This window comes from Canis lupus, chromosome 6 (assembly GCF_048164855.1).
Source record: "Canis lupus baileyi chromosome 6, mCanLup2.hap1, whole genome shotgun sequence".
Lineage (NCBI taxonomy): Eukaryota > Metazoa > Chordata > Mammalia > Carnivora > Canidae > Canis > Canis lupus.
This window is the reverse complement of record NC_132843.1, coordinates 29,938,229-29,951,011: the sequence shown is the minus strand read 5'-3', so window position 1 is coordinate 29,951,011 and position 12,783 is coordinate 29,938,229. Positions and strand designations below refer to the sequence as shown.

Here is a 12,783-nt window from a genome sequence, read left to right as displayed (position 1 = left end):
AGGCAATTTACATTTCTTTTTTAATTAATGTTCTCTGCTTTGATTAATTCATCTTGGCTGGGGAAAAAACTAAAAAGGTTTTCATCTCATCTAAATCTCAGGTACACAGCCTCATGTCAATGGTCTATGATCACTTATCATTTCCATACCTATCATTTACTTTAATCAAGGCCATCTTTGGGGGAGGGGTAGAACTGCATTTTTGCTTTACATACATCATGCCCTTTCTCATCCATTTGATTCTAATCAATCAGCACACATTTGTGTACCGTATGTATCTTCCTTTTAGTAACATGACCTGTCAGTCACCTGTCAAAAGGTTTGGTTGCTGAGTGGACCCTCTAACAGTGTCTAGGTTTCCCTAAGGGCCTTTTTTGTGCCCAAGATTGCGAATCCGAGAAACCACCGAGGAGTCGACACCGATGCAAACACACAAGGGTTTATTTACAAGCTCGAGCTTGGGTCCAAGTATACCTGACACAGCAGAGCAGGGACTTGGACCCCGAAGTGGGTTACAGCTGGGTTTTTTATAGGCTGGTCTAGGGGATTTCCAGAAGGGATGGAAGAATTAGGCTGGTCTAGGGGATTTTCTACCATGGGCGTGGGCTCTGTTGTCTTTCTGATATGGGATTCTCTGCCGAGGACAATTCTGAGCTTTGTTGTCTTTCTGATATGGGATTACCTGCCGAGGACATTGAGGACATTCTGCAGTTTTTCCCTTTAAAGTTCAGCTCTTATTCACAGGGACCTAAGATGGCTGTACTTGTGCTAATGCTAAACTTTAGGTGGGATGGCCTTAATTTTTCTCAGCCTCCACACCTTTACTCCACAGAATCTTCAAATATTTACACTAACCCCACCAAGCCTGTCCTGGATCCTCATGCAGATACTGCTTTGTTGAAGTATGTTAGTGATAAATACAGCACATTGCAATGAGGAGTAAAAGACTGATATATGTGAATAGGTATCTATATATAAGGCCTTCCTCCTCACAGAGTCAGAGGTAAAACCTTTACAGCAAACAGGCTCTAGTCAGCATTTGGAGGCAATTAAACAATTTCTAAAAAATTACAATAATAATCATGTAGAATTAATAAACAATGGATTCAAAAATTAGTTAAAAATTTCAATTTTTAATCCAGGTGATGATTACTCTGGCATACAACTGATTTTTTTTTTTTTTTAAGATTTTATTTACTTGGGATCCCTGGGTGGTGCAGCAGTTTGGCGCCTGCCTTTGGCCCAGGTCGTGATCCTGGAGACCCGGGATCGAATCCCACGTCGGGCTCCCGGTGCATGGAGCCTGCTTCTCCCTATGCCTGTGTCTCTGCCTCTCTCTCCCTCTCTCTCTCTCTCTCTCTGTGACTATCATAAAAAAAAAAAAAAAAGATTTTATTTATTTATTCATGAGACACAGAGAGAGTGAGAGAGAGAGAGGCAGAGACACAGGCAGAGGGAGAAGCAGGCTTCATGCAGGGAGCCCAAGGCGGGACTCAATACCGGGGACTCCAGGACCATGCCCTGGGCCGAAGGCAGGCACTAAACTGCTGAGCCACCAAGGGATCCCCACAACTGATTTTTTTAAGTCACTTTGCCAAACTCTGATCAGTTCTAAAATGGTTATGTCATACCTGCTGTGTTCAGTTTGAAGAGCCACTCTTTGAGGGGGCATGAGAAATGTGGAGTGAATCTTCAGACAAGAATGCCTGAAAACCAACTCATATGAAGAATAAGGGAGAAGAGAGAAGTGCTTAGACAGTGATAAGTCTATGATGCCTTCTTTAGAATCCATAAATTGTCATTTGGAAGAGAGTAGAAATTTATTTTAATTTATTCCAAAGAAAGAACCCATTCATTCATTCATTTGAAATTCGTGATCACCTAATATGCACCAAGCAAAATCTAGGCACTTGGATTATAGTAGGAAAAAAAATAAAATAAAAATTCCTTCCCTGTGGGTATTTACCTTTTAGCATGAGGAAACACTTAATGATGAGAAAGAAAAGCTGGAAATGGGGTCAATGATATAAGGCCTTCTAAGCCAATGATTGGGCTTTGAACCTAAGGGACTTGAGGAGACACTGAAGGATTTTGAGCAGAGAGGTATCTGACATATTTTTCTGACATATTTCATTTGATCATTCCTAATGAATGATGCTGAGTTGAGACTAGACTATACAGAGACAATAGGAGACCAGTTTGGAAGCTCTGGGAGGATGGTGGTAATACATTGTACCAGACGGTGATAGAGGCCATGATGGACTGACCGAGTATGGTAAGACCAAGAAAGGTAAAGATGGCTACAGATGGTTAAGGGTAAAATGTAGGGCAAAAGTTTCAGAATAAGTTCGGAAGAAAACTCAGAGCTCTCTTACACCATTACAAAAACAACTCTTGGGAAAAATCCAAAATGTTATACTATATTCTAAATACATGAGTAACAGTAAAACATAAATAGTTTCCTTAAGGAGATCATATCTATTAGGGGAGAATAAAAATGCAATGACAGTAGAATGAAAAAAGATGCCACATAGCCCCAAATGAGCAAATACTATTTATCCACTCTAGGTAGGAGGAGCCTAGACATTTTAATAAACTTCTGAGTCTCAGTTTTCTCATTTGTAAAATGTAAAAAATAACATTTAAAAAAAAAATCTTACATGCTTATAACACCCATCACTCATCCTCTCACTTCTGCCTATTCTCAGAAATGCATTTTTTCCTCACCCCTCCATACCCTTTCCATCTCCCACACCTATCTGGAGCAGTACCCCCAATCTCTATGCTTTGCTTACCCACTTCTAAGTTCTGCATGCAGACTCTCTCTCTGCTTCCCTGCTACATGTGAAACCAGGCCTGCCTCTGATACTGCCACTTCTCTAGAGCCATTCTGTAATCCACATCACTCTTTTGCAGTCCCCCAAACAAAAGGGATTCAGTCTATCACTTATTCTGAAGTAATCATCATTTCTTAAGAATTTACTTCAGGGGACGCCTGGGTGGCTCAACGGTTGAGCATCTGCCTTTGACTCAGGTCATGACCCCGGGGTCCTGGGATGGAGTCCCGCATCGGGCTCCCTGCATGGAGCCTGCTTCTCCTTCTGTGTCTCTGCCTCTCTGCCTCTCTCTCTCTCTGTGTCTCTCATGAATAAATAAATAAAATCTTAAAAAAAAAAAAAAAAAAAAAAGAATTTACTTCAGGACACCTCACATTCCCAACATTCTTTGCTGCTGGCCAGCAACCCCCAGAAGCCACTACCACTTTCATTAATGCCTTCATTCAGCACATTAAATCTTTATCCCTAAGTAGAGTGACTCTAGATGTTATCAATTGCCCCCCTTCATTTTTCCTCACAGGCTTTGCACTAGCAGGCGGTCACTACACATTTGCTGAATAAATGGATCTTAATATTATTTAAAGTCTTTGAGTTCATTTTGGGTGGTATCAGAATTTATATTAGGGACTCCTCTTTACTCCTTAGCTATATTATTTGATTTCACTGGCTTTTAAAGGCCATCACTTCCAGTCTATTTCTACCTCACATATCTCAAAGGGCATTGGTCCAACTAAACATCCTGAATTTTAAAATGCTCTGAAGGTATGTAACATTTGTCCTCAAATTTAAGGGAAAACAAAGTAAAATTAAAATAACATGAGCATTTCTCATCACCTCATGTACTTCAATTCTGAGACTACTTTTTAGCATGTTAGACTCGACTGGACAGCAGTCCCACTCTAGAACCCCAACAAAAGCAATCTGTAAGGGGAGAGCTGTCTAGGACACAGCACCAAAAGGGGCCTGTTTTCCATCTGACAGGTTAGGAATGAGTTGCTTCTGACTGTGAATAAAATCATCTCCACAGACTGTCAGAACACACAAAACCAACAAAATGAGAATAAACAATGATGATTTTTAATGTTGAGACTAAAATTTTCTGATGTTAAATATCACCCTTCACAATGAAGCTTTCTTTCTCTATTCTCTAAACTCCAGCATCCCATTCTGCTCTAAGACTCACTGTTTTTGATCTGTTCTACTCATGCCTATACCTGTCTATGTTATTGGAGTCACCTGTTTGAGGAAGGCACAGGGTCTGTGAGGGCAGGCAGTACCTTCACTGCGTAGGCACCTCCCCTTGTCCTGACAGCACATTAGTTTTCTTTTTTTTTTTAATTTTTATTTATTATTTATGATAGTCACACAGAGAGAGAGAGAGAGAGGCAGAGACACAGGCAGAGGGAGAGGCAGGCTCCATGTACCAGGAGCCTGACGTGGGATTCGATCCCGGGTCTCCAGGATCGCGCCCTGGGCCAAAGGCAGGCGCCAAACCGCTGCGCCATCCAGGGATCCCGCACATTAGTTTTCTTAAGGAATCACCATTTTGCTTTCATGTGAACACTCAGCACATGTGTCCATCCAAAGGCTACCTTTCAGCTATAAAAGCTGATATTCCTACTGCACCCTTCCACCAGATCCCACCCTGCTCATTGTCCAGGTTTAGTCAAGGAGTAAAGACATTGAAGCTTTTAGTTGGTCTCTTTTATTCATGATCTTAGATCTTAAAAAGAATACCACAAAAATGGAGGCAGGCCATGGTTGTGACATGTTTGTTCATTCCAATAGGATCTGGATGCAAATGGAGAGCAACTACTAGACTTGACTTCCAGATTCTCATCTGTTTTACACACATTCTGTATCCTCTCTAAAATCTAGAGTTTCCTTATAGTCTTTAAGCAAATTCTAGAACTTTCGTGTAGCCTAACAGCAAGTTCTCTTCTTGTGTAAGTTAGCTGGGTTGTGTTCCTTATTTTTGTTTGCTCACAACAAAGAGACTCTAACTGATACAAAGCGAGAAGTATGCCTTTTTAATTATGACCTCTACAGGCCTTGGGCCTACGGAGCATTGTATAAATGTTTATTTAATGAGTGAATGAATAAAAGTGATTTTAGTAGAAGAGGACAGATAAGATAACATAAATGAGCATTCAGATTGAGCTGAAAATGGACCCTGCTTTGTCCTTGTTTCCTTTGAAAACACTTCTCTCCTTCCTGTCAGTTTTTTCCTGCCCTGGTTTCTGGTTTTCAGCTGTAATTTGCTCTAAAGATAATACTGCCATGTTTCTTTGAACTGAAACTATCTGGCAATTTATGGCCAAATTTAAGTTTGGCATAACAGGCTTAATGTTCAGCTTTCCATCTGTATTCTGTGCTTGGCAAAAACCCAGGGAAACTTGGGATTTTATGCTCCTGAATTTTATAAACCAGTAAACACAAAGGTATTGGAATTGTATATCTTAGCATGAAACATTTTATCTTGTGCATAAGAAATATCAAATTGGACTGTGGCATAGGCAGCTAAGGGATTTGTGCTGTTTCCTCCCTTTAGAAATGTTCTTATTTAAGAACCAATGTCTGTGGAAAGTGATGATAAAACAAAAACAGTGATTTACTTTGTTTAGTGTCCCGATTGTCCAGCCAACTAGCTATGGATTCTATCATGGATTCTATCATGTTATCTTTCCAGTGGTCCACAGTGGTCAAGGTTTGTGTTAGATATCATATTATAGAGAGGTACAAAAGAGTTCCCACAGAACTGAAGCGATTCCAAAGGTCATGCAGCTGGTTAATAGGAAGCCATAACCAGAATTTAGGTTTCGTTCATGCTGATCACCAGATGTAAAGTTATTTCATTACTTGATTCTTTCATACACTTATGCAACAGTTTTGTTTGTGGTATACTTTCTCATCTGTACGTGCCAGATATGTTATAGGTTGTGGGAATAGCGCTATGAACGAAATAAACGAATTCCTGCCCTCATCTCAATATGGAGACAGCTTAGCATGGGACTGAGTAATTCCAAATATCTGAGAACTTGTTCCATCTTTTAGAATCCTCAACCAGGCCTGTCCAAAATATGGATAAAACTGGCCTTGATTACGATGCTGATATTGACTGTAATAATGAAAATCATGGTGGAGGCCAATTTCCAATTCTGTATATTTCTTCATTGAACATTAAATATCATTATCCTCTAAAAGAATGCTCTCTAACTGCCGCGTCCCTAAAAACATGTTGACTCCTGAAGCTGTTTCAGTGATACTGTCAATAATATCACTCTTCTCCATCAACACTCCTACCAAATCCAAGTCTATACCATGGAATGCCATCCTGCTATGGTCCAAGAGGTGACCTTACCCTTTCTTAACCTCTGATACCTGATTATGACAGTCCAGTGCAAGGCTAAGGACACAAACTCAATTGGAGAAATATTAAATCAGAAGCAAAATATAGTAAATATGCAAAACTCTCCTTTCAGAAGCCTTATTCCAGGCCATCTAATAATGTCCCTATATTTTTTCATGTTATTATTCTCCCTGCTGCAGTGGGAGGAGGCTGCTTTTGCAGCAGTGTTTTTTTGCCTTCCCACCTGTTTACATTTACTATATGGCTGCCTAGGGAACCCTGCAGAAAATAATGCTTGTGTGAGCCATTTAGTTGACTACATGTCAAAAAGTAATTTGAATCAAAGAGTCACTAACTTAATTGATGGTGATGGCTCCATCCAAAAACAACCAAAGAAATTGATGTTGTGCAAATTGCACATATATTGCTCTTGAATTTGTGAGCATATTCTTGTTTGCCTTGACAGGATTCAAATTATCTTTCGGACAGCTCGACACATTACTTAAGATGTGCCTGTATGTGAATTTTAGCTGCTAAAGGGGGCAATAACAACCTTCCTATAAAATTAATTCCCATGACTTCAACTTCATCTTGTTCTTTCTTTTACTCATTCCCTGTATATACCCCTCTATCCCTTTACAATTTGCGTTTTAACTTCCATTCTAGTCACCAAGACAAACAGACCTATTGTCTTTGCAGACTCCATAGAGACCTAAGGTCTTAAGGAGCAGAAGATGATGCATTAGAGTCAATGAAAGAATTTTAAATTATCTGGACACATTCCTTTCAATGTCATTGGGCTCTATTTTTGAACTGTCACTGGTTCCTTTTTTGAGGGGTAGAGATACTCAGCAGTTCAGAGTAAGTTGATTTCCAATAAGCCTATATCCCTGGGAGAACCAGAATTTAGATCCTGGGCGAAGGGGGTCAGCCAAGCAGTCACACACTTAGAATGGTGGTGGTATGGGTCAGAGGACTGGGTCAGAATAAGGAACATAGTCAGCTTGCAACATGTGGAGTTATCTATATGAAGATGTAAGACTCTCAAGAATAGCTCTGAAAAATGGTGGTGTCCTAGGCATTTCCAACAGGAGCCAAGTCTAGCAAAGAGTAAAGTAAGGAGAGCACTGGCTAAAGGGGAGAGAAACACAGCTATTGGGTACACTTCTGACACTTAAGAACTATCAGCCATGGGTGAACACACTATCTTCAAACAAGCTAGTACTTATGGAAGATTAGAAGTTTTCCAGTATTAGGAAGTAGAGTTATTATAAGATTTGAGGAAGAAGATTGGGCAGCATCCCAATTGTTTGGCCTACCTCTTTGCTTACGGTGATCATCCCATGGAGCTCTAAATGTCCATGAACATAGCTTGAAAATCAAAAGATTACAGAGTGTTCAAGAGGTCTGTGATGGCTAATTTTATGTGTCAACTTTACTGGGTTAAGGGATGCCCCACTATCTGAGAAAACATTATTTCTGAGTATGTCTGTGAGGGTATTTCTGGAAGAGATTAGCATTTGATTCAGTAGACTGACTAAAGAGATCTGCTCTCACCAATGTGGGTAGGCATCCTTCAGTGTATCTAGGGCCCAAATGGGAAAAAAAAGAAAAATACAGAGAAAGGGCAAATTCTCTTTTCTCTTGAGTTAGAATGTCCCTTTTTTCCTGGTCTGACATAGTGGAGCTCTTGGTTTATAGGACTTTGCACTTAGACTGAATTTTACTACCAGATTTCCTGGTTCTCCAGATTGTAGATGGCAGATTGTGGGATTTTTTGTCCTCCATAAGCACATGAGCCAATTTCTATAATAAAATCTTCTCATGTATTATATCAGTTCTGTTTTTCTGGAGAACCTCACTAATATAGAATTGTAATAACTTTTATATCCCCAAAATACACTTGTAGCAGGCTCAATACATATACATATATATATAGTAATAAAAGTCATTGGTATAAAAATTAAAATTTATTTATTTCTCTACAATCAACACTAATTTTGCTCTTGAGCCTCATCCATGAAAATGGTGGAAATTTTCATTTTCCAGCTCAATTTTGCTTATTCCTTCACTTCCCTTTTTCTTAGATTGGAGGGTAGGTGTTTTACGGGGAGGGCCATGTACCTCTGATCACTGCTATACTGGTTGGTACTGCTAAGAGTCCTATGCATATGCACTGGTTTTTCAGCATGTGTCATACCTGGGAATTTCTTAAGAGTGAAGCTTGGGGCAGCTGATTTATCCATATAGTTTGTCTCTTGCTGCTCATCTTCTGAGGCCTGGCTTCTTCCTTCAGTCCATTCTAAGAAGCCCTCTCCCCATATATCATGGCAGAGACTCAGGTCTCAGCTTCCTTAAACTCTCATGATAGGTTCACTGATACTTCCGTACATATTCTCCATGCTCTCAAGTGCCAAAGATGACTCAGCTTTGATAACCAAATCTGTATCTCCCTCTCTCTCTTTGTCTCTCTCTCACCTTCCTCCTCTTTCCTCTTTCCTTCTCTCTCTCCCAAGACAGCCCACATGCCCTTCCAATCTGTTTGCCTGTTTCATTTTTAATGTAAGGCTCTTCCCTGATGCTTTCTCCTTGATAGTCTCAGAAAGAAGGGTTAATCCCTCAGTATTAATCCCATGGTTCTCTAAACTCTCCCTCTTATTTTCCACTTCATTCTAAGCCTCACCAACTTTTACAGCCCATCCCAGGAAGAGTTCTTAACTCCCTACTATTCTTCTGTTTCCCGCAACCTTGTCATTCTGGGTTTTTTGGTATAAACAGTGAGACCTAGAAAGGCTTTACTGTGTAAATTTCTACCATAATAAATTCTACCTCAAAACTCTAGTTCTGGAATAAGCAATTTGGTCTCCAAATAAATTTTCTACCACAGACTTTGCAGCATGAACTTTAGATTCAGCTTTGAATCACAAAGCTGGACAATATTATTTGTTGACCTGAATCACAAATGTTACTTATTCTTATCCCACAGACATAGAACACAGCATCCATAGATGGGAATTAGACAACTGTCTGATGATCTTGGATCTATCTATTTGGCCACATTCTGGAACCAGTCTTTTACCAGTAAAGACCCCACCATGTGTCTGGATTTCAAAGATGAGCATAGCAACCTAGACTAAATTTATCCACCCTAAACTTCATGTTAATTCTAGGATCCCCCTGAATAATCAACTGTACAACTACCACCTACTGCATTCCTGAACCCCTCCATTTTAGCCTGTGATTTGCTTAGTACTACTGACCACCAATCTAAAATTCTTTTTTTTTTTTAATATAGTCATTGTTTATCATGATACTATGAACAGCTTTTCAGACAATCCCTTCCCCATGTCATCACTACCCCAACTCCCAGTGGCACTGTCTATCCTTAACACTTTATCCAGGGTGGATCTATACATAGCTCTCTAACCTCAGGGACATAATGCAGCTAGAATAGAGTCATAATAAAATTCTCTTATTAAAAAAGACCAAATAACTTTATCACCTCAGCATTTCTTTGATTCACTTGGCCATTTAGACAAATGCTTCTTAAGCTTTAATGTGCATATGCATGAGTTGGGATCTTGTTAAAATGCAGATTCCTATTCACTGAGTCTGAAGTGAAGCCAAAGATTCTAAGAAGTTCCCAAATTATGTCAATGCTGCTAGTCCATGAACTACAAGTTATATAAACTATCCATTATTTATTTCAATTTCCCTTGGCTGCATCTCCCTTATTATTTTATTCTCACTTTATAACAAGTCCCTCTAATTATGCAGACATTATGATTGCGAGGTAATCCAAAATAAATGGTATTTTTCTTGCATATAAAAATTGCTTAGATGTGTGTATTTTTTATTAAGTTTTGTTTGTTCATATCCAATTATGCCTGCAGAGTTATCATAAACAATTGTCCACCTCATTGCATAATACAATACACTTCATACAACATACTAAAGAAAATATTTTAAAACTCTTTCTTTAGCAAAGCCATTTTCATATGCATTTACAGATGTTTAAATGTATGAAAACTGAAAGGATCAGAATAGGTGACCTCAAAATATACCACCTTAGCATGTGCATTATTTTGAGCTTAAGGTAAACAAAACCCAGTAGACAAAAAAAAAAAAAAAAAAAAAAAATTACCTCTCCCTAAATTACCTAAAAGAATTTAGGTAGGTGGCCAGGGCTAGAAAAAGAACTATTACTAGAATGACCTATTTGTATGGCAGGACAAACATCTAATTACCAACATCTACTCTTCTTATTGTCCTATAAATTAACACCACCACCACCACCCAAACTTTGAATCCCCCAGTTAAGCTATTCCTTAATTCAAAATGGCATATAACCCTCAAATGCCTGACTTGCCCCTGGGTCTCATATTTTCAAACATATGAAATTAAATTTTTCTCCTATTAATCTGTCTTATGTCAATTTAATTATTAGATCAGCCAAAGAACCTATAAGGGTAGACAAAAAATTTTTCCTCCCCTGCTAAGCAATCTAATGAAAAAAAGCACCTGTGTTCTAGATGAAAAGCCACATGATTGTGAGCAACTGAATCACCTCTGCATTATTTAATTTTGTCCATTACACTGGCTCAAGCTTATCTGTATGAGTCATTCAGCCCTACCTGTACTCTAATATAAAGCAGATAAATCAGAGTACGGGTACCTGCATGACTCCATCAGTTAAGCATCTGACCCTTGGTTTCAGCTCAGGTAATGATCTCAGGGTCTTGAGATTGAGCCCCACATTGGGCTCCATGCTCAGTGTGGAGTCTGCCTGAGGTTCTCTCCCTCTGACCCTCACCCTCCCCCATCCCATGAGCACTCTCTCTCTCTCTAAAATAAAATAAAAGCTTTAAAGCAGATAAATCAGAACTCCCATCAGTTTCATTTCCACAAGGGTGTTGAGATCCTGCTGCTTGCTGGCACCCTTCTTCCTGTTCTGACCTTATGTGTATGTGACCTCCTCAGTTACTGCCTCAGTACTCAGATCCTCCCTCCTTTCTGTCCTATTCCCCAAAACTGCATTATTCATCCTGCCCTGCTAGCTCTCTTTCTTCATCCCCTCTTGATTATACACCTGTGCAGAATGGAATGGGGTAGGTTAGGGTTGGAGAGAGATGACTGACAAGCAAAGGAGCTTAAAAAGAAATGACCAAATGTCCAATAAGTACGAAGCCATATGCTCAGTGTGACTTCACACTAAGCAGTCTCACCGTTACCCAAAACAAACTGGATCTGTCTCTAAAAACTCGGCTTTCATTTCCAAGGGAATTTTGATAGGAAAAGTTAAACCTATTGTGCCTTTTCTCTTTCAAGTGACATCTCCCAAGCATGATCTGCTGTTTTGCTGGCAATGAAAAATGCCACGCACAGATCTAGTCTGTGCAATTTTGAGGCATAAGACCTTTTGCTGGGCTGGAACAACACCACCACAAAGCAAAACCCATCTTTTGTACCACTGTCAGCAGGCAAGGACTGCAAAAACAGGAAAGGTTTACATAAGAAAGCACTCAAATGTTAATCCATTTTTATAACTATGCTTGACCCCAAACTTTTTATAAGCTTCTGAAATACTGAGATAACTCTTTGCTTATTTGTTCCACCTTCCTTTACAAAACAAAGGTAGCCGAGAAGCAGAGAATTAGCTGAAGTCACAATGAAAAGTGATACTCTTCCTTCACCAGGCCACTTTCTCCAGGGCAGAAAAGTAGTGTACAGAATGGAAGCCCAGGAGTCTGGAAAAAGGAGACCTTGTTAGAGTGATATGTGACCTTGGTGGGGTGGGCGGTGGGGACGTGCTTTGGGGTCTCAGGCTCATTATCACTTGTGAAATTCAGTTAAATTTTAAGGCTCCTTCTAGTCTAACTATCCTTTTCTTCTAGGAATGAAGTCTGAAATTTTGTCTTTTAGTTGAGGACAGAACAAAAGCAAATAGTACAGAAATAGAAGTTTTTCAGAAATTCCTAATGATGATCATACACTTGAGTCCATGTTTACCATTCCTTACATGGAAATGAGAAAATGTTTATTTCTCAGTCTCTTGAAAGTCTTTCTAAACTTCTACATTAATGGAAAGGGTCCACTCATAACAAAGACTCTAATTTATAAATTGATCTTAAAAATCGTTAAGGATTGTAAATTACAAAATCAAAAATAGTTATTTTTAAAGATTTTGTTTATTTATTCATGAGAGACACACAGAGAGCAGCAGAGACATAGGCAAAGGGAGAAGCAGGATCCCTGTGGGGAGCCCAATGCAGGACAATTCCAGAACCTTGGGGGCACCACCTGAGCTAAAGGCAGATGCTCAACAACTTAGCTACCCCAGCTACCCCTAAAATCACTTTTTATTTCATCTTAGCAATATATAGAAAGAATATAAGCTCCTGCAGGATGAAAATATCAAAAGATACAGTTTTTTGAATACTTCCTAATACCTTAGTATTTTGTGGTTTTTAAGAGCAAAAATTCTTAGCTGAGAGCAGTGGCTCGCCGAGAGGACGATAAACATGTACCCATGGAAATATTAGAACCTGTGGTGTTAGGGGTTTGGGAAAAAGAACTTTCCCCTCTGAAACTCTGAAA

At 39.4% G+C, this 12,783-nt stretch overlaps 1 long non-coding RNA gene across 1 annotated transcript in view; it reads left to right on the top strand.

Annotated features, from left to right (window-relative positions):
* Positions 1 to 12,783, top strand: part of LOC140635176 (uncharacterized) — a 45,818-nt gene that overhangs the window by 22,576 nt on the left and 10,459 nt on the right. The window lies entirely within an intron of this gene.